The sequence below is a fragment of the Emydura macquarii genome, unplaced genomic scaffold, assembly GCF_026122565.2.
Source record: "Emydura macquarii macquarii isolate MOO-44397 ecotype Brisbane River unplaced genomic scaffold, CSIRO-AGI_Emac_v2 contig_312, whole genome shotgun sequence".
NCBI classification, from domain to species: Eukaryota; Metazoa; Chordata; order Testudines; family Chelidae; genus Emydura; species Emydura macquarii.
In genome coordinates, this window is record NW_027130449.1 from 13,484,444 (window position 1) to 13,508,465 (window position 24,022).

At 46.8% G+C, this 24,022-nt stretch overlaps 1 long non-coding RNA gene across 1 annotated transcript in view; it reads right to left on the reverse strand.

Annotated features, from left to right (window-relative positions):
- LOC137164855 (uncharacterized) overlaps positions 1 to 24,022 on the reverse strand; it is a 127,413-nt gene that overhangs the window by 101,830 nt on the left and 1,561 nt on the right. The gene's annotated exons all lie outside the window — the stretch shown is intronic.

Sequence of the window (24,022 nt, forward strand, 5' to 3'; positions counted from 1 at the left end):
CTGGCAGTTAGAAACATCATTCCCTTAACTGGAAACTGAGCACATTTATTCTGAAAGCCACCCAGAGACAGGACGGTGTCTTTCTAGAAGTTCTTCTTTCTTTAGTTCAGTTGTCAGCTACTGGACTCTTGATGATGTTCTCTCATGTAGCACACACAGAAGATTAATGCCCATATTGGTGGGAATTGCTAGGTGAAACTCTATGACTTGTGCTAGCTGGAGGCCATAGAGTGGCTTCTTCCGGCCTTAAAACTACAATTCTGTGACTATATGAGATAATCAGCATGGAGCCACACAATTACTCTCTCTCTCTCTCGCTCTCTCTTTTTTTTTTTTTAAACAGAATTGCTGTCTGACAGGAGAACTGCACATTATTAATAAAGAACCACAGGTACCTTCGGCAGCAGACTGCATCAGTGTCAGAACTGGGTTTCAAACTCAGCAACTCCTGTGCTCAGACAACTAGCCCCCGCTGTCTCGTACAGACAGCATGGCGGCGTTCCAGCAGCTTGCCTGCCTCCTTCTCTACAGACATCTGGGTGTCCCCTGGCTGTGGCTGAAATGGCTGAGGGATGTGTGGATTCTGCTGCAGTGTGAATACCTTGGAGCATTTCACTCACCGACTTGGGCCTTGTCTACCCGAGGGATTTCATCCACCCTTAGCCACACTGGTGCAAACCCCAAGGTATAAAGGCAAAAGTGCTATTTGCATTGGTGGAGATCAGCCTTGCTTGGAAGTGTGACAAGTTGTGCTGTGACATGATCATCCGTGGTGCTTTGCCCTGCCTGCACTTGGCGGTTGCACCGGTGGCTGTACCCTGGGTTCATTTACAATGAGCCCGTCTCCCACTAGTGACTGGGCCACACTGAGGAGAACAGCCTGCTCTGTCTGTCCCACTCAGCAGGGTGACACCACTCTGTCTGGCAGGGTTGGGGCTTACGTTCTGGGTGCTTTTCAGCCCACTGCTGGCTGTGGTGTCTGTCTGTCTCCAGTCATGGTCTGTTAGGGATGCCATTTACTCTGGCAGGGGAGCAGACACAGTCTCAACTTGTGACAGAATCCCTTTCCAAATTGCTCAAGTCCCCGGCTTTGCAGGGAGCCGTCTGCTACTACAAGGATGGAGCCAAATCACCACTCAGGCTGAAAATTCTCTCTGACTGGATGGAAGTTTGGAGGACATCCCAGGCAAACACGGCATAACCTTCGCTGTGGGCAAAGCAGCTTTGAGAGAAGCCCACTAAGAGCTTCACAGTCACCCACCAAGCTCCTAAGCAGAGGTACCTATTGCAGGTTCTCTCCCATGCAATACAACTGCTTGGTGCTGCAAGCTATTGCCCTTTCTCCATCCACCTGCCGCTACTGGCAGCGATCAACAGAGAACGTGCCCAGACACACTGCATCTCGCCTGGAATTTTGGTTTCGTGTTTGGATGCTCTCATGAACAGCAGAGCCCGTGGGAGGTGGGATAGTCAATAGGAACCAGCAGCAGCAGCTGGGTAGAGCGACTGCTGGCTGGACCATTCAATTCAGCACCTCTTGTGCATGCAGGGATTGGCCCATCCAAATATCTTTTCCTCACCTGGATTTGTTCACCTCTGCATGGACATATTCTGAGGGGACCTGCAGCACCTGGAGTGGCTCCCAGTCAGCTAGCAACAATAATTGCTACAGGCTTGGAGGTTCGGTTCGGACAAGCACTCAAAAGCAAAGGAGTTTCTCCAGACTATCTAAACCTTCTGAGTTAGCAAGGCTGGATGGGAAATTTCAGTCAAGCAGGCCCTCCCATTGAGCCGGAAGTTCTGCAAGAGTTGCTGTCATTGTCTCACTTAGAATCATAGACTCAGAGTTGGAAGGGACCTCAGGAGGTCATCTAGTCCAACCCCCTGCTCAGAGCAGGACTAACCTCAGCTAAATAATCCCAGCGAGGGTGTTGTTAAAACACAGTTTAAAAACCTCTAAAGATGGACATTCCACCACCTCCCTAGGTAACCCATTCCAGTGCTTCACCAACCTCCTAGGGGAAAACGTTTTCCTAATGTCCAACCTAGACCTCCCCCCTGCAACTTGAGACCATTGCTCCTAGTTCTGTCATCTGCCACCACTGAGAACAGCCTAGCCCCATCCTCCCTGGAACCCCCTTTCAGGTAGTTAAAGGCTGCTATCAAATCCCACCTCACTCTTCTCTTCTGTAGACTGAACAAGCCTAGTTCCTTCAGCCTCTCCTCATAAGTCTTGTGCTCCAGCCCCCTCATCATTTTTGTTGCCCTCCGCTGGTCTCTCTCTAACTTAATCTCATCTCCCTAGTTTTTTTACACTGTGATCCTCACAATGATCCTCAAACATTGACAACAGTCGCCCCTGTGATATTTCAGCCTTTGCACTCCTAGCCCTATTGGGACCTGGAAAAACAGAAAAAAGTTAACAAAGCTTCTTTCAAGCCCCCAAAAGTCCTGGGTTTGTCTGAGAATTTGAAGATGGGTCAGGAAGAAATGCATTCTTTTGTTTTTCATCTAAATTGGTTCCGTGATCCCATCTTAGAGCCAGCTACTCAGCTGGTGTAAACTCACACAGATCTGTGAAAGTCAATAGATCTGCACCACTTTACACTAGATGAGGAGTTATTCCTAACTGCCTACATTTTACTCAGTGAGCAGATTTTACTTACATCTTCTCAGAGAATAAAGCTCCATTACATAAAACTCTGAATTACGTATATCATGAGACACATCTGGCAACACTGGTGAAATGGGAGACTGAAAAACGGGGTGGAGAAGACCGAGGGTGGGCAAGAATGTGAGATTAGAAACCAGAGTGATTAAACAAACTGCTTGCAATAAATTCAGAACAATGTTTGAAACTGCACTGTGTTTTCATGCAAAGTGATTGGCAGCTCCTGGGTGTCGATAGAATACCAGATCGGATCTCACTAGGTGTTTTTACCCTTATGCTGCTTGATTTAATTACCAAACCATGGATAGTGCTTGTAGAGACAAGTAATTACAGAGAGGTGGGATTATTTTGGGGGCATATTTAAAATATGCTGCAGGGAGCTACAGGAAGCCAATTCGGATGCTGGTTATTATTACATGCAGCCACTTTTGAGGCCTGTTTATAGAGGCTCAGGAATGCTCCCTGCTGGTGAGTCTGTACTATATCCCTTCAGATACATAGGCAGCCTTCAGTGAAAGCTCAGGTGTTAAGCAGAGCTGCTTCTCTAGCACTTTGTTCCTTTTAACAGGTATGCTCCTTATTGCAAGGGCATTTGCTTCTCCGATACCTTCATGGAAGTTGCATGAATCGGTGTAACGTAGCAGAGTTATCCTTTTAAATAGATGTATAATAAAAATGAGTAGTAATGATGACTGTGTATGTCTCAGGTTAGTGCAGCATGCGTTAATTAGCAAACTTGTCCTTTTCCCATCAAAGAGTTTTAAAGAGGGTTAGTCCATATTAACCAGATTGTTGCAAACACACCAGCTAACTATGGTGATAGGTGCTCTGGAAATGTATGTAACAATAAAAACAATCCTCTCCAGCACGCATCTATCTCCTGTTTTACTCAGTATATCAAGCACACACACACAGACAGAGACAGTTTGTGGGTACATGGGTGGGAGGAGGGCACATCTTTTGGGGTTGTTTCTTTGCCATGATGCTATTCCCACACACAGCAATAGCTAGGCAGGAGGAGAGCTACGGCAACAGCTGCTCACCAGGCATTGCTTGGCCTTTTCCCTTTTGTCTTGTCCTCCCTCCTGTCCCCTGACACCATCTCTTTGTTCCATACCCTTGCTGTATCTTGTCACAGACCAACACTAAACTCTTTGGCGCAGTGACTGTCTTTGCATTATCATTGCTAAGTTGTAGGACGGCAGCATCTCCAAGCCCTAACTAATATCCAGGCCCCGCGCTGGTAGCTGCAGTGTGCACACATGGTAAAAGATGGCCTCAGCCCCAAAGAGATTGCACTTTAAATAGACAAAGCAGACAAAAGTGGGATCGAGATCCTCATTGTACGGATGGGGAACGGAGACGCAGATGAAGTGAGGGGCTCAAGGTCACGCAGGCAATCTGTGGCAGTGCTGGGAAGTGAACCCAAGTTTCCTAAATCCCATTCCACTCCATATGACTTAACCTGTCTTGATGTTAAGGCACTAGGGCTTGCTCTGAGGAGCCTGAGCTCTGAGCCAGTCCTAGAGCATGGTCTCCTGCCCTATCCCTTCTCTTTCGGATGGTCTCTGGAGGGTTTTTTTGATTGGTTGGTTCCCCCACCCTATCCTTCAAACTGTGCTCTTTCATGCAGATTGCCTTCCCTAGCCTGAGGTGAGCTAATGCTCTTGCTTGTTTTATTCCACAGCTCTGACCAAAGGAGGAGGAGATAACATATTCAAAGAGGCTTTCAGATCTCCCGTGCTGTTGACCAAGCGACTGCAGGTTCTATTTTGGTTTTGTATTACAAAGGAGCCCTGTATTTAATCAGAGTGTAAGTGTGATTTCTTACTGCATGAAATGTGAATCTGCATCCAACCCTCTTCTCCCTCTCTCATTCATTCACACACAAAAATCACAGGCTCGTTCTGTCCATGATACATACACACACAGACATTTCTCTCAGATCTCTGTTTGAAAGTGACAATACTGAATTTCTCTTGTCAAAGCAGTTGTATTTATCCCATTGGTACATAGCTGAATCTGGCTGTCTGACTCACATGCCAGGAGATTAATTCTATTCCTATAAAGTAACGAATGAGACATTGGGTCTAGGGAAGTTTCCTTGGTAGCCTGGGCTGGACTTTGGAAATATATATATATGTGTGCATGCAGTGGTCATACATATTCTACTTGTTTATTATTTGTATTGAGGTGGCACCTGGGAGCCACCATCACGGACCAGGACCCCACTGAGTTAGGTGCGGTACAAACAGAACTAAAAGACAGCTTTGTTCGAAAGAGCTTCAGTTACAATCTAAATAAAAGGGTTTTTTTGTTTCTGGTTTGAGAGAGATACCAGTGTGCCCCACTTAGGGTTACCAGATAGCAAGTGTGAAAAACTGAGACAGGGGATGAGGAGTAATAGGCACCTATATTAGAAAAAAGGCCCAAATATCAGGACTGTCCCTATAAAATCAGGACATCTGGTCATCCTCACCCCACCCAAAATCTAGGGTAAAAACTGGGAGTCTCTCTCAAGCCAGGAGAGACATTTTAAGTGTGAACACTGTATTTGGAGATATACACACACACACAAGGCAGAGGGGAGGAAATCTAGCCACTCTCGCTTTTTCTCTTTACTTCTATGCCTTCCTTCCCCATAGCATCTGAGCCACAGTCAAGGACTTCAGTCTCCTTGTCACATTATTGGTACCCAAAGGTAAACTTTGAATTTTGCGCCAGGTGACCAGCCCTGGAGAATGGAGCCCTTCATTAACTGCATGTGGCAAGGGCAGGGACCATCCACACAATCTTCCCCAGCACTGCCCTTCCACCAGTGTGGCCCATCAGCCTTGACCTCTGTGGATGAAAGGAGTGTCCAAGGCTACATAGCCCGTTCAAATCTCCTGATCTCTGACTGCAAGAGAGAGACCGGTCAATGTCAGCATACAGGTGTGGTGCAGCATGTGGTCAACGTCACCAGAAGCGTGCATGTGTGGAGTGCGGGCAGGTGTCCAGATGGAGAAATAAATGGAAGGATGGATAGATGGACAGAGCGAGTATATTTTGTCCAGACAGAGAAAGTCTGAATTTGACTACACGTGGGGTGGTTTGTTTGTGTCTGGCTACTCACCCCTCAGTGTTGTTAAGCACTAAGAACAAACCCAGGCCTGTATGCAATTCAAATGCATGTAAATCCCACTCAAATGCAGCACGTCATCCTGTCTAGTAATCCCAATCTATGCTTTTTGCATGCCGTCCCTCCTAATCTTGCCTCATGCCCACCCCCTTTCACAGGAGTTGATTGCACATGCAAACAGGTGGAACCATAGCTGGGAATGCCATTTCTTGTTGCAGGCAAATGACTCAGTTTTGCTCACAACACCCAGTTTAAATATAGTCCAACTCCTCAATCCAGGTTAGCTCCCTCTGTATGAAAGCTCTGCTTCTGCACGTCAAGCCTGATTACATAGACTCACAGACTCCAAGGTCCGAAGGGACCAATATGATCATCTAGTCTGACCTCCTGCACAACGCAGGCCACAGAACTTCACCCACCCACTCCTGTAATAGACCCTGACCTGTGGCTGAGTTATTAAAGTCCTCAAATCACGGTTTAAAATCTTTAAGGTACAGAGAATCCACCAGCAAGTGAGCCGTGCCCCATGCTCAGAGGAAGGCAAAAAAAACCCAGAGCCTTTGCCCAGCTGCCGTGGGCAATTCTGAATTTTAAACTCCCTCCATTTGGATCAATTAAAATATTGATACGGACATGCTGTAGATCAAAACCGTCAGCCCTGTTTACACGGTGTATGGATCCCAGTCAATAATCCCTCTCTGAAAGGTCTGGTGTATTTGCTCAATACAACCTTTTGAGGCTGGGAAAACAACCAGGGTTTTAAAAATACCGTTTAACTAATATTTTCTTATTTAAGTCTTTCCACAATGGAGGAGCCATTAGTGCCGGTATTTCTGCTCTTGCACTGGGAGAGGGTGGTGCTAGGAGTATTGTGGGGATGGTGAATCATTCCCTTTTTTAAAAAAGATTAATAAAGCAAACCATTAAGCAAAACGGAGTGTGAAGAAAGGTAGCAGTGGCTGGGGGAAAAGCAAGAGGGTCTGATCCTGCATTACCTTGTACTGGTGCCATTTCACACCAGTGTAAAGTGAGTGCAAAACACCACCACTCTGCCTTTGCTCTTTGCACATGAAGAATACAAGGAAGCCACGCAGACCCAGCTGGGTTCCAAATACCCATGTTTCCTAACTACGTAGGCCTCGCTTTCTGTAGGTACATATAGACACCAACTTTCTGCTAGGTTCTAGTGGCTTCTACCAGGGAGCACCCCCTCCCACAGTTCCTGTACACTGCATTTACCACCATTTTACTCCCACTATGCACAAAGACAGCACAAGCTGCCAGGGACCAGAGAATCAGGCCCAGAGAGTCTGTCAAGGAGCCAGAAATCCCAAATTCTAATCCTAGCTCCATCACTACTTGTTTTTGTTAGCTTTGGGCAATTCTCTTGTCTTTCACACCTCAGCTTCCCTCTCTGTATAATGGGCATAGTGTATGTGCTACACCAGACTTTCTGCTGCCTTGCAAAGTCACTGGCATGAGCACAAATACTAGCAACAGAAGCAAGAGGAGAGAATAGCAGTTTGGTTGTATTTTACATCCTCTTGGAGCAGGTGTAAGTGAACATAGAAGGTGCACAGCACGGGAGGGTCACGGCTCTCTGCTTATCTAACAAAGGTGCTGAGAGGCTGGGCGCTGGAAGGACCAGCATTGCTGAGAATTGTTACAGCTGTTCATCGCAGAACAGTTCTGACAAAGCCAGGCAATTCCCAACCCGCCCTGAATACAGCTCTCACGGCAGCAGTAATCATGAAGGGAAAAGATAAGAAGAGGCAGGGGAGAGCAGTGTGTAACCTTGAGACTTCAGCTTCCAATGAGAACTACGGTTATGTTGTGGTGCTTCTGAATTCAGACACAAGGGACCTCAGCGCATGGTCACCAGGTGTGGTGTGCAGCCAGGCCAATTGGTCATGCATAATCATTGGGGAGGGAATGAACTTTTCCTTCCCTCATTTCCTTTTCAAATCCAGAGAGAGGCACTCTGGAAAAGGCCACAGGCCTCAGCCCCTGCACTTACCAACCCTCTCACCTTTCTGTCTCTTGTGCCCCTTCCTCCTATCTAAATTAAAATCTCTCTCTTTCCCTTTCAACCTCCTCCTTTGGAAGGGCTTGGAGTTACAGCCTTTATCCTATAGTGAGTTCTGCTCAACCTCAGGGGTCTGCTCAGAGGGGTTTCAGCACAGGACTGAAGCCTTGAGGAGGAATTTTATGTACCCATAGGCACTGAAAGCAGCTGCACTGCTTCCTGCTACAGCTCTGTCTGCAAGAATTCAAAATGGAGGGTGAGCTTTTATAGAGTAGTCCCCCTTCCAATCAATGGGCGGGGCAATGCTGAGACGGGACAGGGCTGGGCTCCTGCAAGAAGGGAGCACATGGGAAGAATGGAGAGATGAATTCATCCTTAGAGTAAAACATGAGATAGCTCTGTGGATTGACACTGTGGGCAAACCTTCAGAAGCACTCAGGGACAGATTTTCAAGTGCACACAGCTGGATCCAGATTCTCCAAAGATCTTAACACCGAAAGTGCATGCAGTGTGCGGTGCTGTTTGAAAAACCTGACCACTTGTTTTGGTGTCCAAATGGGAGGTGAGCAGATTGGAAAAAGAAAAGAATGAAATGAAGAAAAGAAAAGGTGCCATGTGATTTACAGATCCAGTGACAACTAGCAACCGACTTGTAATGCTGCATGCTCCCAGAGAATTGTTTGGGATCAATCCATAGATTTTGAAATAAATAATTTACAGTAGAAAAATTTTGAACAAATAAATTGGAAGAATTTAGGATCCATTTGCAGACATCCAGTGAACAGGGTAAATTCATCTAAGAAATGATCAGTTACAAATTCTTAACAATGTAACAATCCCTATCTTGTCCTGACCAGGTTACAAAAAACTCCAAAGCCAACACATAGACTAATATGAAACCCCTAGAATTTCAATCAGATTTCTGAATAAGCTCCAAAACAGTTGTGCAAGCAGCTGTTCTCCCTCGTATACATCTTTGCATGCTTCAGTAGAGTTTGTGGAGTCTATTTACCACATCTAAGACCAATTTCCTTCCCTTCAGTTGCTTTGAAGATAATTGAAGATACTTGCATTGTCTGCCTTCAAATGTAAAAGCTGGCTAATGCTGAAATCAATGCTTCCTAGTTAATGCTGCTTCTCCATTGGCATTGAACATTGTGTAACAAAGCCTTGAATGGCTGGATCAGCAAATCTTCACTGGCCAGCTACTTTGTTAATCAGAAAAGGCTGTGAACAAACCCTGGCCCCTTTGATAATGCCAGATGGATTGAGCTGTTAAGACTGAATTAAATATTTAATAGCAAACTTTGCAAAATTGTACTGCAGAGGCAATTTCCCCCAATTAAGAAGGTGAGGCAGCAGAATGAATGGCAGGGATTGTGCAGGCCCTAGCTTGTTTATTTCAGTGGTGGGCTGGTTCCCAGGTTAGACAGGAACCTATGAGATTCAGCATGAGGTATGAGATTGCCTGGCCACGAGCAAGCAGCTTTCGGGATTTTCAGCAATGAAAAGGAGATGAGATGCAGCTGTGGGTGCAGCTCTCATTCTACAGAAGATTTTGTTGCTCTGTCAGGCTGCATCAGATATTACAACACAGTACATCAGGGCATGCTAAGCCTGAACAGCATGAGGAAGATGCAGGAGAACAGGATTCCCCAGTGGGATAGCACAGAGAATAGAATGTGGAAGAGAGGAAAGAGGAGGAAACAACAGTGCAGAGGATGAAGGCAGCTCTTTTGCGAATTCTGAGAACCTCTTATGGTAGTTGTATTTCAGCTGCTGCTTATCCTCCTCTTTACCTTATTATTGTCCCTCCTTCCTCTAGCCCAGATTCCCCCATTGGGATGATCAATGTACTGTACTTTTCTTGCATTTTCATAGTCAAACGATGGGTCCCTCGAGCTAGCTACAATCACCATATGCACCCATCTATCCTGTCTCTCTCTCTCATCAACTCTGTGTTCATCATCGGAAAACCTCTGTTTTCTCTCTTGCCTCTGACTTACCCTCCCCCTCCCTCAGCCATTCTTTATTATTTAACTGCAGGCACGTTGTTGATTTAACCCAAAAAAGTATGGTGAGATGCTTTGTATGAAAGATACTCTACAAAACAGATCTGTGTTGTGCTACACAGTAAGTGGCTGTTTGTCCACTGAAAAATGGAAAGATCCTAAGAAACTAGATGTCAGATATTTTTTTCAGTCTGAGCAGAATTTTCTGTTAAATATTTTTTTTAAAATCAAAGTCACAGACTTTCCAGGTTCCCAGATGATGGCGATATATGTCACTCTTGGTTATGGTTATTATAATTGTTAGTAATGTCTAAAGGCTCCACTCAAAATCAGTGCTGGGCATTGTACAGGGATATAGTAAGAAACCATTAGTGCTCTGAAGAGCTCACAATCTATATAGACAAGACAAGACACACAAAAGTGTTATGGGAAAACTGAAGTACAGAGATTGTTTGTTGTGGGTTTTTTGTGGTGTTTTTGGGGGGGTTAATCACACAAGAAGCCTATGGTTAAGACAGCATTTGAATCTAGCATGCCTGGGTCCAAGCCTAGTGCTTGAACCACATGATCATTGTTCCTCATCTGGTTGTTATGGTCACCAAACTCCCCCACTTTTCATCATTACACTTTAATCATCCCTGTATTGCCTTAAATACCAGAATTATTTAGACACCCCCTTATGGATACAGGAAGTGAGTTTCATCAAAGACTAGTCTACAAATGTCCATAATTTTGCTTTACCATCTGCAAATAATCCTGGATTACTTTGTAATGAAAGAGAGAGAGAGAGAGAGAGAGTGTAATTGTGGGATAATAAAATGTAGACACTCCAAATCAGCTTAGCCCGCAACTTGTTCTTTGTGTTTTGTTTTGGTCTGGTATTTTTTATTGTCATTGTGTTTTGTTTGGCCTCATAAAGCTAATTTCAACATACACTTTCTCGGCTGGCACATCATAGTGGGAAGTGATCGTCTTAGATCTTACAGCCTCAGTCATTTTAGTGCTAGTGTAGTAAGTGTTTGGAAGGGAAACCTTCCAGAACATCTGGGTGTTGGCAATTCAGAAGGCCTTGATCAGTTCTCATTAAAGCTCTCTCCCTCAAGAAGAAAGACAGCTAACCCTAATGCCCTGCCTGAATTCTAACTGAATTAATGATCTGCCCTGCCTAAAATTCCCCTTGCTCTTTTCAGCTCAACAGTATGTTCTTTGCCACTTCCCCACCCTCATCTGTTGTGCAGCGTTCAACCAGAGGCAGCTGCACTTCAGTGGTGAAAGTAATAGCTCCTTGGAGGTGAACTGGTGCTATATGCTAACTGGTGTTATACATACCCAGCTGAACAGCTTCTCAGACATGTGTGCAGCCAGCTCCAGCGAGAAGAGGTTCCCGGAGTCACCACATCTATCACTGGTACTTTTGTAGCTCCCATTACAGTAGCATCAAAGCACCTCACATTCTCCACTGAGAGAGAGAGAGTTCCCTATTACACAGAGGGAAATGAGGGGGAATGCAGAGGGGCTAAAGGCTAGTCTACGCATGCAGTTATTCCAGAACCATTACTGTGCTTTATACTCACACCCTCCCTTAATCTGAATTAGCTTCCAAGTGCAGACAACACTAGACGACTTGCAGGCGGTCACACAGGTGGTCAGTGGCAGAGCAGGGATTTGAACAGAGCTCTCCAAAGCCTCAGGCGAGTGTCCCACCACTGGACCATCCTCTCTCTCTAGAGACCCTCCCAATTCAAATGGTGACAAAAAACTACATTCACATTAAGAGTACCTGGCTTCCCAGCATTCTTCTCATTCCTTTGGTAACAATAGCCTGGTTTCTACACAATTCTGCAGCGGTAGAGAAAATAACCCCAGGGGGCAGGGCAGCCTTCCTGCTCCTCTGGCTCCCCTACCTTGGGCCCACGGGCCTGCTCTCGTTCTGGTGCCTGGGACTGCCTTTGCCCCAGCATTGACCAGGGCTCAGGCCCAACATAGTCCCCAGACAGAGGGCAGAGAAGGCTCCCTGTCAAAGCCGGCTGAAAAGAGGGAAGCTAGGAAGTAAAATTTCCCTTTGGCCTGTTCCCTATGGACGGTGAGAGCGCAGAACCGCTGTGAAGGTGCGCGTGTGCGCACACGCCAGTGGGCATGTTGTGGAGGGGGCGTGGGAGCAGCGCCGGCCTTCTTGCCCTACCACACCCGTGGAGGAAAGTCTCCCTGTTTGCTAGCATTGAATGATAGGAGCATCCAACTTCCGTGCCAGCCCCTGTAGGCTGGATGCTTCTAGAGGTCACCAAACCGAAGTGCTTCTAACACAAAACAGGCCAAAGAATCACCTCACTCCCCCTTCACCAGCCAGCCCTGGGCACGGTGGGCAGGGGGGGTGATCGCTGCCATAAGGAAACAGCCGTGCACTGCTAGCCAGTGGCACGCCCTCTCAGGCACTCGGCCCAGCCTTGTTGCAAGGAATTACATTTGAACGCTGTCCCTTAAGTGCAAGGTTTCAGGGCTGCTCCTTGCGGGAGGCAGACCCCTGCAGCTGGGATGGGCCTGTCTGGAGAGTCAGTTTGGCCCTGTCACACGGTGTGTGCATGCCAGGGAAGGGGCCCACAGGAGAGACAGGGAAGAGCCTATTTCTAGAGAGAACATAAATCCTCTAGAGGCTTTGACTTGGAGCAGAGAAACCTCTGGGGATCTGAGTTGCTGTATAAAGAAAAGCTTTGAGAGGCAGGAAGGAAGGACCAGAAATGTCAGTCTGGAAATGGACTGGATAGTGACAATGAATAAAACAAGTGACCCTCCTGTGAAGCTGTAATGAGGCTGGTGCTTTTGGTATTTAATTCACAGGCTATTTAGCTATCCATCCCCATACATACCCATCTTCTACACCCCTCTAATGCTGCTCCCATCATCTCCCTTATTCAATACAAAATTACTCAGGAACAATTGTTACTGTGGTTATTATTTATTTGCTAAGTGCCAGTAATGGCTCCCACCTCCCTTTTTGTTACACTGCTCTCAGTGCCTGCTCATTCCTGGATGCAGCTTCATTTTTTATAACTTCCATAAACTTCAGTGCATGGCAATAACAACTCATTATTTCACCTGAGCCTAGTGGATCATCATAATGCACAGACCAGTTTATGAGGCTCCTCAGATTGCTGGTCAGACCTTTAATGAGTGACCCCGGTGCCTTTATGGAGAATGGCTCCTTTTTATTGAGTTGCAGACAATAAGACAACACAGGTAGCCTCTGCAAGGGGCACAGGTGCTTTAACGAAGTGCTGGCACCTTCTTTTCAAACCAGCTGACCCCTTTCACATCCCTTCACAAATCAAGAAATAGGGTTTAAAAGGCCAGGGATTATTCCTCAATTTTAAAAATATTGATGAAAATAACCTCTCAGGATCTGTGTACACAGCAAAGAAAAACCCACATCTGGCCCATGCCAGCCGACTGGGGCTGACTGGGCTGAGGCTGAGGGGCTGCTTCATTGCTGTGTAGACTTTTGAGTTCAGGCGGGAGCCCTGGGTCTAGGACCTCCCATCTGGCAGGGTCCTTGAGCCCTGGCCCACGCCTGAGTCCCACACATTTTTGCCTTTAAAATCTTGAGACCAACATCTGCTTCCTTATTGAAGATTTTTCCTTCCCTCATGCAAGTGTATCCAGATTTGTTATTGTGGGGTTGCTCATGAGAGCCGGGCATATAGGTAAAGGAGGCTGACATTTTTCCATTTCAATATTTTGGACTAAAAAGGGTTTTTTTCATTAAATGAAAATGTTCATGAAAAAAATTCAATTTGTCAGGTTTTTGTCAAGAAATCAGAAACTCAAAAACATTTCAAAGAAAATTTTCAGTGAAAATTATCTTGTTTTCACCTACACTTTTGTGGGGGAGAAAAAAAACAAAACAAAAAAAAAAAAAAACCACTGTGGACACGTTCGTTTCAGGATACGAATGTTTGTGCTCTACCCTGGGGTAATAGCCCAGAACAACCACAGCAACCTTTTCCCTCGGCTTGGAGGCTGCATTTCCAATTAAACAAAGAAGAACAGGGACGAGGCGGCACAGGGAAGTGAATAGAAAGGAGCTGTTCTGCATGAGTTATTCAGAAAAGCCCCCAGCACACCGGACATACAAGTTTAATTGCAATGAAGTCTGCCCTAAATCCTTTTGAATTGGTACATACCTGTTCCTGACAGTTACATACTTGTCTTTGTATGATTAAATTAAAAGGTTTAGAAAGTACAAAAGCAGTGTGGAAGCTAATTGTATTCCTAAAAGACAGCGAGAAAAGACGACGAGTTCAGCACTGATGTAATTATGCAGAGAAAGCCACTGGAGCTGTTGAAAATCTCTAGAAGCCTTTAATGTTTTAACAGTGACCATGTGCAAGGCTAGATGGTGGAGCCCAGAACAGGAACACCTCTCTAGCCCGCACAGAAAGGAGGGGAAAGGCCATCGGTCGTGGCTCTGTTGTCTCAGCAAATTTGGTGCCAATGAGAGGTGCCAGACTGATGGTTCTCTGTTTCTCTCTGTCCAGGTGCAGTAAAGGCAGCGGCAGGATGAGCTTCCCCACCCACTATCCCACCACCAAGCAGCGTAATCCCTGCACTCCCAGGGTGAGGTGGGAGTCTCCGCTCCACTGACCCTTCGCTCCTCAGCCTGCCCGCTCAGCCCAACCCCATTACCGCCCATTGGGCTGAGATTTCACATGGGCCATTGAGCAGCCCTCCGAATGAAAGCTTCGTCCCCGGGCTGGGGGCCGCCTTCTTTTCCCTACAAGCCTCATCCTGCCCCCACTGCAGTCAGTCAGTCAGTCAATGGGAGCGTCGCCCCTGACCCCACGGAGCATAACGCCGGGTCCTACGTGGAGCTTCCTCCGTTACTCCTGTCCGTTCAGCTTTAATACAACGCAGCCATGCTAGGACCACCTCAAGTCTCTTTCTATAAGTGCTTCTCTCCCAGGGCTCCAGGCTTCCATTAAACGCATCAGTAAATCCTACACAGGAGCCGCCTCTGCCCAGGGCCAGGAGGGCTGTGCTTTTCTGGACAGTTCAGTCCTTTTGGTTTGCTAAGTGCCTTCTTTAAAAAAGAAAGAGATCAGCGGGGGAGCGTGCCCTGCCGCCAGTGCAGAGCAAACATGGCTCAGGGCTGACTAGGCCCCGGATAACCTCTCAGCCAAGCATGCAGTTCACCACAGAACATGGGCTAGTCCAATGTACATTTCAGAAATGTTCCTCATCCATGCAAAGCAGACTGATGCCAACCAGCTGGAGATGCCTTTGCGTGTGCGATAGAGCTTTGCACACCGTGAACCTTCTCCCCATTCACCTGCCTGCCCTCAGAATTAGGTCTGGATCAGCACCGGATCGCAGTCTGCTCCCCAGCAATTTTAGATCTAGATCCTCAGATGGAAACCAGTCTTGGTGATTCAGGCCCGTATAATGGGCCAAACTGGAACACTTTAGGAAAGTCCAGATTCAGAGCCAGAAAACTGTGACTCAACCAATCTCGGAGGCAGCACGTCAAGAGGAGATTATGACACGATGCACAGCATATCTGTGGAAGACTTGATTGCTAAGACTTGACGTAGTTTATCACTCAACGTGACTTGCTTCCAAACTTGGTAAAATGAATCTTAAAGCACAGCTATCGAGTTATACTGCAACAACAACAGTCACCTTGTGACGTTGCATTTTATCAGCTGACTGAAGAGACGGACAATGATTTATACGTATAACAAGACTGCTCTTCTCCTGCCCAAGCTGCAGAGATAGAGAGCCCTGCTTCCCTCAGATGTAGGAACTGCAAGCTAGTCTAGTAGCAAATCACAGGCAACATTAGACAAATACTATGGTTCTGCAATTTCATTCCATGCACAGCATGGAGACGGCAAGTCCACCATTGTTCTATGCAGCACAACAACATTAGCTGATGCTATCCAAACTGCTAACAATCTGAATTTACATCCTCCAAATGTTTTGTGGATGTTCTTCTGTTAAGCGAGCCTGATGAACAGCTTTTAAGTGAACAAATGGTTTTGTGTAATGCCACTTCAATCCTTTGGTCTGAAATAGCCAACGTGAAAGCTTCAGAATATTATCCAATGAGATGTGTGCTCATTCTAAATGGAATTGTACCATTTGATGCTCGTGGAATTCTCATCCATGAAAGAGGATTCAGACATCAATGCAGAGACCACTGATGAAAAGAAAACTTTCCATTCAATGACTAGCGGGCATTTCAACAGTCTGCAGATATTTCTTGTGACGCTGGACTATCACTGACGCGTGGGAAAGAAAAGTCGCTCACTCTCCCTGGGCAAGCGGTGTCTTATGCAGTGTTCATTATTTGAAAAACCTAGAACATATCCAGAACTGACTCACCATGGAAAAGGTACTTGAGAAAAATCAGTGTCTGTTGTCAGAATAATCTTTGCTGCACAGAGTTGTGCACATGCCAAGGCAATGGAGACTGTGGTAACCCACGCACTCCCAGAGACTATAATGATGAACATGGTGATGATAATGATGTTGACTCGAAATGTCACCAGCACTATTACATTTCAATGATGCCTGTATCCATTTATTATTAGCTTTTATTTGATCCTTTAGATTGTTGTTGTGATGCTGTGAGGTCACGATTAAATCCAGTGTTATGTCTTGAAATAATACATTGAGTAATTAAACCAACAGAAACAAATGCAAATATTTCAAAGTGGTCATTTTAATGTGTAGCTGGTATCATTGTTTATCCTTGTTTCTATGGTAATGGCACCACTTGACAGCTTCACATCATACCTCAACTGAAAGTAGACATAATAAGCTTTCAAATGATATATGATGTGAGTGTGTGTAGAGAGGGAACATTAAGTTGACAAATCGGTGGTGTCTGCCACTCGCTTAATATAGCATAGTGATAAGTGCAGGATAGACAGACAGAGACAGACAGACAAATAGATAGATAAATGATTGAAGGCTTTCAGCTACTTCAATGGGGAAAATATTCTCCATTGTCTGCTTGTAAGACCGTGTTGCTGTATCTGCTTCCTTTGTGACATCAGTCTAATTTATGGAGTGCATTGTCTGTAAATCTGCTGCGTAACTGTGTCATGTCAGCACAAGAGTGTCTTTTTTTCCCGTTAACAACGAGAACTCATTAATGCAGCAGGAACCTGCAGCAGACTGTGGAGTAGCAGCATGTGTTCTTTGTTGCGCCTGCTCTTCACAAGGGTAAGCATGGTGATAGCCACCACAGAGCTTTGATGCTCTGGGTTGATTCCTAGATTTCTAGCTGTGAGTGAGACTCTGTGAGGTTCCTCATAAGCATCTTGTGGTTTTGTAACGTGTTTCACTTTGTTTTAACTAAGTCACCTAAACTCTGCTCGATATTGTGCCCTCCCTTTTCCCCGCTAAGCAACTGTGTGCTATGACAAATTCCTCCATCATAGACATTTTTTATTTATTTTTGCACCATCCCCAGTGAATCTCCCTAAACATGTAAGAGGGAGAAACATATGCCATGTGTTTCTCCCCATGAGTGGGCTGGAGGTACCAGCCCTCCTTCTCAGCTTTGCTCCATCTTGGAGACTGCTTCCTGTTCCCCTCTGGAGGAAATCATCTTGTATTTGCTTAGTTAAAAAGGCAGCTTCCTATCAGGGAATTCCTTTGGATTTCGTTGCCCTTTCCAAATGCAGTAGATAAACATTTCAGTCAGGGTTCAGGAAAGATTTCTCCAAAGAGCTGCGATTAAAGCATAACCTTTTCCAGGGCACCTGTTAACTCCTCACATTCTAAAGGCTGGCTTTTTGAAGTGCGCAAAGTAGGGTTGGAGGCTGAGAAGGGATTGACAGGACAGGCTCTTTTCACTCTGACTGCCTTTGGCCAAATACTGCCAAGCAGAAGCAACTCTGGGGAGCATTGCTCATCTTTGCTATTTATAAACCCAGGACACAGAGTATGTAAATATTTCATAATTCAATATTTATGAAGTACTGGCTTGCGCCTGCCATGATATAGGACAGTGAGTATCTTAAGCGCACCATGGCAAAGGAATATACATATCCACTTAGGATATTCCTCCACAACTTCATGGCATGGCTCCTCCCAGTCCAGAAAGCACTTCTGCAAAGCTCTCAGAGCACTTGACGTATATGCATTCATTCTCACAAACACCTCGAGGAGGCAGGTTGGTGTCCTTAACCATATTCTGCCAGTGGAGAATCTGAAGCACCAGGTAAGAAAAAGGACTTGTCTGAGGTCACAGAGCAAGTCAGACAGAGTCCAGGAATCCTAGCTCCCAGTCCACTGATCTAACCACTGGACCATGCTCCCCTGCCAAAATCAATTGGAATCAATCAAGTACTAGGGATTATGTGACTCGGGATGGTTTGTGGCACAGACTCAGCTCCCCGAACTTTGCAGGAATTGAGACATGGGTTGTCCCACCAATCTCACCTGCAAAGGTACTTGCAGGGTTATCTGCAGGCTCACACAGCCATGACGCGGGTGGGGGAAGATGTCTGAGTTTTGAAAACACATCAGCCACTCAGCAATGAGAGGTATGCTAACAGCACACACCCCAGGAAAATTGCACACCACTCCGAGCCCTGAGGCCGAGAAAACTAAAAACGATAATCCATCACATTAGAGCTAAATGTTATTACTGCAATTTTCCCTGTGCATTTCAAACACCTCTCTGCCTGTGTCTCTCCTGGGAGTCCACATGGTCTGCAGTGGAAGCAGCAAAGGGGGGGATGGGCGATGGAAGAAAAGACCACACAGAGGAAAAGAAAATGGTAATGACAACAGCAGTAAAGCAAAATGCAAAGAAGAGGCCCCTTTGCTGCTCTGTCCTCTTCACAGCTAATTGCGGAGGCGCTTTGAAGTGTGCTGGTCTTTAGGGGAGCAACAAGAGGACGCTCAGCATGTGAAAGGAGCAAGGCAGAAGTGGAAGTGAAGGAAGAAGGAAAAAGGAACCTTCAAGAGGTTGATGCTGTTGGGGGGTGCAGGCTGGTTTTGTCAGCCCCAGGGGAGTTTAATTCAAGCCACTGGGAAAAAGCTTGAGAGTCAGCGTATCCCACATGCTGCAGACACACAGTCAGTTAACTGCATTCCTCGCACTGCTCCCTCTCGCAGCATCGCCTGTACCTCTTGTTCTGCCGCCTGCACATTGGCAAACCAGGAGCCAGGTCATGCCAAGAGTTCCCATACCTCACTCAAACGTTGACACGCATATCTGGAATGGGTCTGGCTCACCTGGGTGTTAGTGTCGTTAAAATAGGCATTAGAGTTATAAAAACGTGCTTAGCATTTAGACTTTATCAAATGCATGGGAACTGCGGCATGCATTAATCTCTGCTAGAACATCTGTATCCCATATTGTAAGAGGATATTTCAGTGTTTGTATTAGAAGTCTTTGTAACTCTGTAAATCACCAGACTGGAGGGAGACATTAACTCGTGTGAAGTGCTAGCATCCAACAAAAGGTGTTACACCATGTCCTACAAGGAAGGCCCATTGATAGCAGATGGCCTAGCGGGGAGCACTCAAAGAGGACGAAAACCTTTGTTGATTGTTCCTCCCCTCCCGCCTCCACCATGAAGAGGGGACGTGAAAGTGGATTCCTGTCATCAGCTGAGTTTGCAACTCCAAGCAGAAGAAGGGAATGGATTAAAAAAACCCTAAAAAGGAGGAACTGTATCTTTATGCTGCTTGGAGTCTGGGGGACAATGATTACTAGGCATAAGCAAAAGATCCCCAGTACTTAGACTCTTCTAGAAAAAGCAAGCTCTCTATTACCTTTTGAAACTTAATATTGGAACTCACTTGTGTGTACATGTTTACCTCCTTTAACCTTGTTAGTAACGCTCATTTCATCTTCCTACTTAATAAATCTTTAGATAGTTTATTATAGGGTTGGCTGCAAGCATGGTCTTTGGTGTGAGATCTAAAGTGCAACTGAGCTGCAGTAAGTGATTGGCCCTTTGGGACTGGGAGTAACCTGAATACTGCTATGATCTTTGTGAAGGACCATCTATCACACAGGCAAGGTTACCTGTGTGGCAAGACATATCGGAGTACCCAAGGGGACGGTCTGTGACCCCATGTTTAGGCTGTTACGATGCCTGAGGAGTTTACACTGCATAACTGGCTGTTGACATTTAAGTCTAGGACTCACAACTCATTTGGGGTTTGTGCCCCATTTCCTCAAAGTCTGCCCTGAGGTTGGTACCCACGATCTTGAGCCACTGCAGGACAGTGGGACACATGAAATGCAAGGAGCCAACTGCAGCTGGACCCTGTTCTTTCAGAGAGTCGAGCCAATAGCCTGGATGCCAGGCCCTGAGCTTTGGGGTGTTCAAAGCCCTGGATCCAGATTTGAATTAATTATTTAGCTCTGCAAATCCTCCCGTGTATTGCCCAGTTAGAATGCCAGGGGAAAGTTTTCTAAGAACAAGCATCCCACCACCACCACCAGAGACATCACTTCGTGAAACCCCGATAGCGTGAAACCCTGGCAGCTTCTTGGTGACTCAATTCAGCTTGAGCATATCGGCAAGTGCAGAGCTGGGAATGGGGCAAGAGAAGGTGGCAAGGAAGAGGGAGGGCTCTCCTTCCCTGCGCACTGCAGAGTGGCTAATTCCGTCAGAGGAGGTTCTGGAACTGCCTGCTGCGTGGCTGCGTGGCCGCACACAAGCTTGCTTCAGCGGCTCTGGCTTTCTGGGCACACTTTGGAGCCATGCATAGAAGGCTCGAATCGGTTTTCACCGCTATGCACTGACTGGAAAAATAAAAGCAGCCTGATGCAGAGTTTGACGCAAGCTGCTGTCTCCGGTGGCCTGTCAGCAAAGCAAACATGACCACAGGGGAGCCCCTCAGCCATGAACTGTTGCCACGTTCTCATCACCAGGACTCAAACCACAGAGGTAATAAGGGGCAGCTAAAAGGTGATTTTTCCTGGTGAGGCTGAAGATGGGTAATTGCCTCTTCCCGCTAAGGATTGGTCTTAGCTGAGAGAGTCTTCTCTTTCCCCTGGCCAAGTAGGCAGGACAGCTCCCAGCACAAGCCACTTCCGCCAGCTGAGCTGGTAGGACGTGTCACGGCGCTCTCTCAGGTGCCTGTCACCACCCCCGGCGAGCCCCAGCAGTCATCCCCTCACCCAGCACCCCCAGTAAGCAGCCATTGTCTCTCAGAGCTCAGCCTGCCGTAGGACAAGCTGCCAGTCTGCAGCCAGCCTGTTCTCTGTACTCACTTTCCAATGCTACATTTCATCCCCCTCTCCTGCTGCTCAGACAGAGCAAAGGACACCAAAGAGAGGCAGTGTTTGCTCTGACCTCCTGAATGGCCTAACATTAGAGCCCATTTGCTGGGTGCTGCTGAGTGCGGCTGTCAAATAAACAGACCAAATGCATTGGTTAGCAAAGCCCTGCTAGTGCTGTCATTAAAAGGTTTCAAAAATAACCCCCTAAAGCAGCTCTGACTCAAGCGGTCTAATTCAGGCAGGGAATTGATCCTTCTCCGACTGTTTCATGGCGTTAAAAGCAAGATTGATTGTAAATTTATGTTGTAAAAGTGCATCATTATTTGGACCCATTAATGCAGTGCTTTTCTGTGCAAATTGATGTTATTTTTATGATGTTGTTTATGAGCCTGAATAATCAGATTGATTCTTAATTTCTAAGGCTCTGTGGCTGAGCGTGAGCGGAGACTCCAAAGCGAAGCTGGTCTCAATATCTCCATGCACATCTGCAGAGCTTGGGGGATGCATTGAGGTAGAGAAGGGCAACGGGCCCGACCAAAAACACCCCCTGATCCAAGCAGGGCCCAAGCATAATTTTTTCAGGGCCAGCACAAACTTGTAACACGGCCCCCCCCACCACAACCTCTCATCCCAGACATGCAATCTCATGAGCCACTCCCCCTCCCCCCCCCCCCCTTCGTTCAATGCAGCCGATAGTGGTCACTGGGGACAGATGGCTGGACCAGATGGACCCTACCCACCCTCTGGCAATTCCTCTCTTATTAGATTTGGATGTGGGTTTTAATTTAAGCTCATCTCTGGGGCTGGTCTAAATATATGTGCCATGAATAAAGGACCAGGCCTGGATTTTACCCCCAAACTAAACCCAAATCCTAAATCTTTAAGAAAAACAGGTATGTGCAATGTTTGTATTTGCTGTTAACATTTTGGTGCTGCCTAGCGATTCAGACACAGCAGCCCTAGGTGTGAATCAACCCGGGTGTGAGTTTTGCAGAATAAAACCCCAGCCAAGCCTATCTGAAATGGAGACTCAAACAGATTGGGCTGTGAATCCCAGTCCAACATGCCTGTGCTGCCTGAGATTGCTTCAGGGAACGTGAGTGGGGGGCAGGGCAAATATCCTAGCAGAGCTCTTTGCTTAACAGCTCCAGCTCCTTTTGTGCTAGTGTTGCGAAATGCTGCTGTCCGAGGCCTGAATTTAAGGATGCACCAGCACAGCCTGTCAGAGCAACCTCGATGAGTGGACTGCCACAGCTGTCGGGATAACAGAGGCGGTTGCCATGGCAAGCCTGCTGCTCAGGGCCAAAATACAGATGTTCAGAGCACTCTAGTTGCAGAGCGGTTGGTAAGTGCTGCTGTTTGCAAGGATGATTGGCTCCTCCTCCCACGGCTTGTGCAGGGTTTCTGGCTGCATCCGCAGGGAGCTCGGGAGTCAATCAGGAGTCCATTTTTCTGAGCACTTCCCAAAATGAGGTAGAGCAAGAGAGAATCCAAGAGGAGGAGGAGATTGGTCCTCCTCCGCAGGGATCTGTCGTTATTTAGGGCCAGATTCGGATTTCAGGGGCTGCTCGCAGGGTCAGACAGCTCTTAGTACATGGATCGGGGTCAGACTCTAGCCTTGAAGTTGGAGGTGGGGAGAGAATTTGTTTCTCTTCTTCCTCCCCCTCCCTTCTCTCTCTCAGCTGCTATTGCTGCCGTGGGCAGGTCAAGCGGAAGAAGTGGAATTTGCCAGTGTCAGGAAGGCGGTGAGTGCTGTGGTTATTCTCCCCGCAGGGGCCTCCCCAGTTCTGCAGCTATTGAGAAATCTCCATCCCCAGCTTTTGTAAGCTTGACACCTGAGCATGCCCATTCCACAATTAGGAGAAGGATGGTGCTGGGGTCAGGAACTTGGGAGGCCTGGGGTCAAATCCCTGATCTGCCACAGGCATCCTCTGGGACCATGGGCAAGTTACTAAGCAGCTGTGCCTCAGTTCCCTGTACAGTGGAGATAACAGCTCTGCCACAGCTCACGGACATGCTAGGATGATAAACACACTACAGGCTGTGCGGCCAGCACTGAGCTAATAAGGTAATGAGGTCTACTTAGGTACCTCATAACGATACGGAAGGCCTTAACAATGGAGGGAGCAGAGCACTGCAGTGATGTGCTCTTAATGGATGCAATTCGTCAGCCGTTGGGCTGGCTGAATCCTTGTCTGTACCCTCATTCCCACCCCGCCTGCTGTGAGCTGCAGTAATCTGGCCTGGAAGGCCTGGGTCACCAACTAGTTACACTTTAATAGTATCCTGCAATGGGTGTGTGAGATTTAGGGGTGAGTGAGCAGGAACAGCGCGGTGAAGATGCTGGACCTAGGGCAGTGAACGAAAGTTTACGGAAACAAGGTATTTATCAGTGTTGTGATAATCTTGCATTTACAGAACACATCAACGTGTGTGCACACGTGGACATGTGTGCTAGAGATCCAAAAGGCTCCTGTGCCAAATGGTATGTTTTGCTAGACACACACAGTGGACTAAAAGCTTGGCTCCACCCCAGTCTTTGGAGTTACACGGATTGACACCGACTGAGGATCTGCCCACTGCTGCCAAAGTCACTATCTGCAAATATTCCCTATTGCCCACGTCAGCCCCAGCCTTCCTATCCATGTTCTCGCCAGTGAACTCACTAGAGTGCTCGCAAGACGTGAGCACGAAAGGGGAACAGACACAGCCCAAGTGAATGTTCCTGGAAAACAGTTTGCCTGCAGTTGCCCTGTTTTATTTTAAACTGCTCTGACACCCTCCGATGAAAGGTAAGAGGGGAGCACTAGCAGCGTATTACTGCAACACACGTGATTATTTTAATTGATTTTTAGTCGTAGAACCAGAAAATCCTGCAGAACTGACTGCTATGAATAATTAATTGCCATCCAATCTGATCCCAGAACTCCCCACTGGG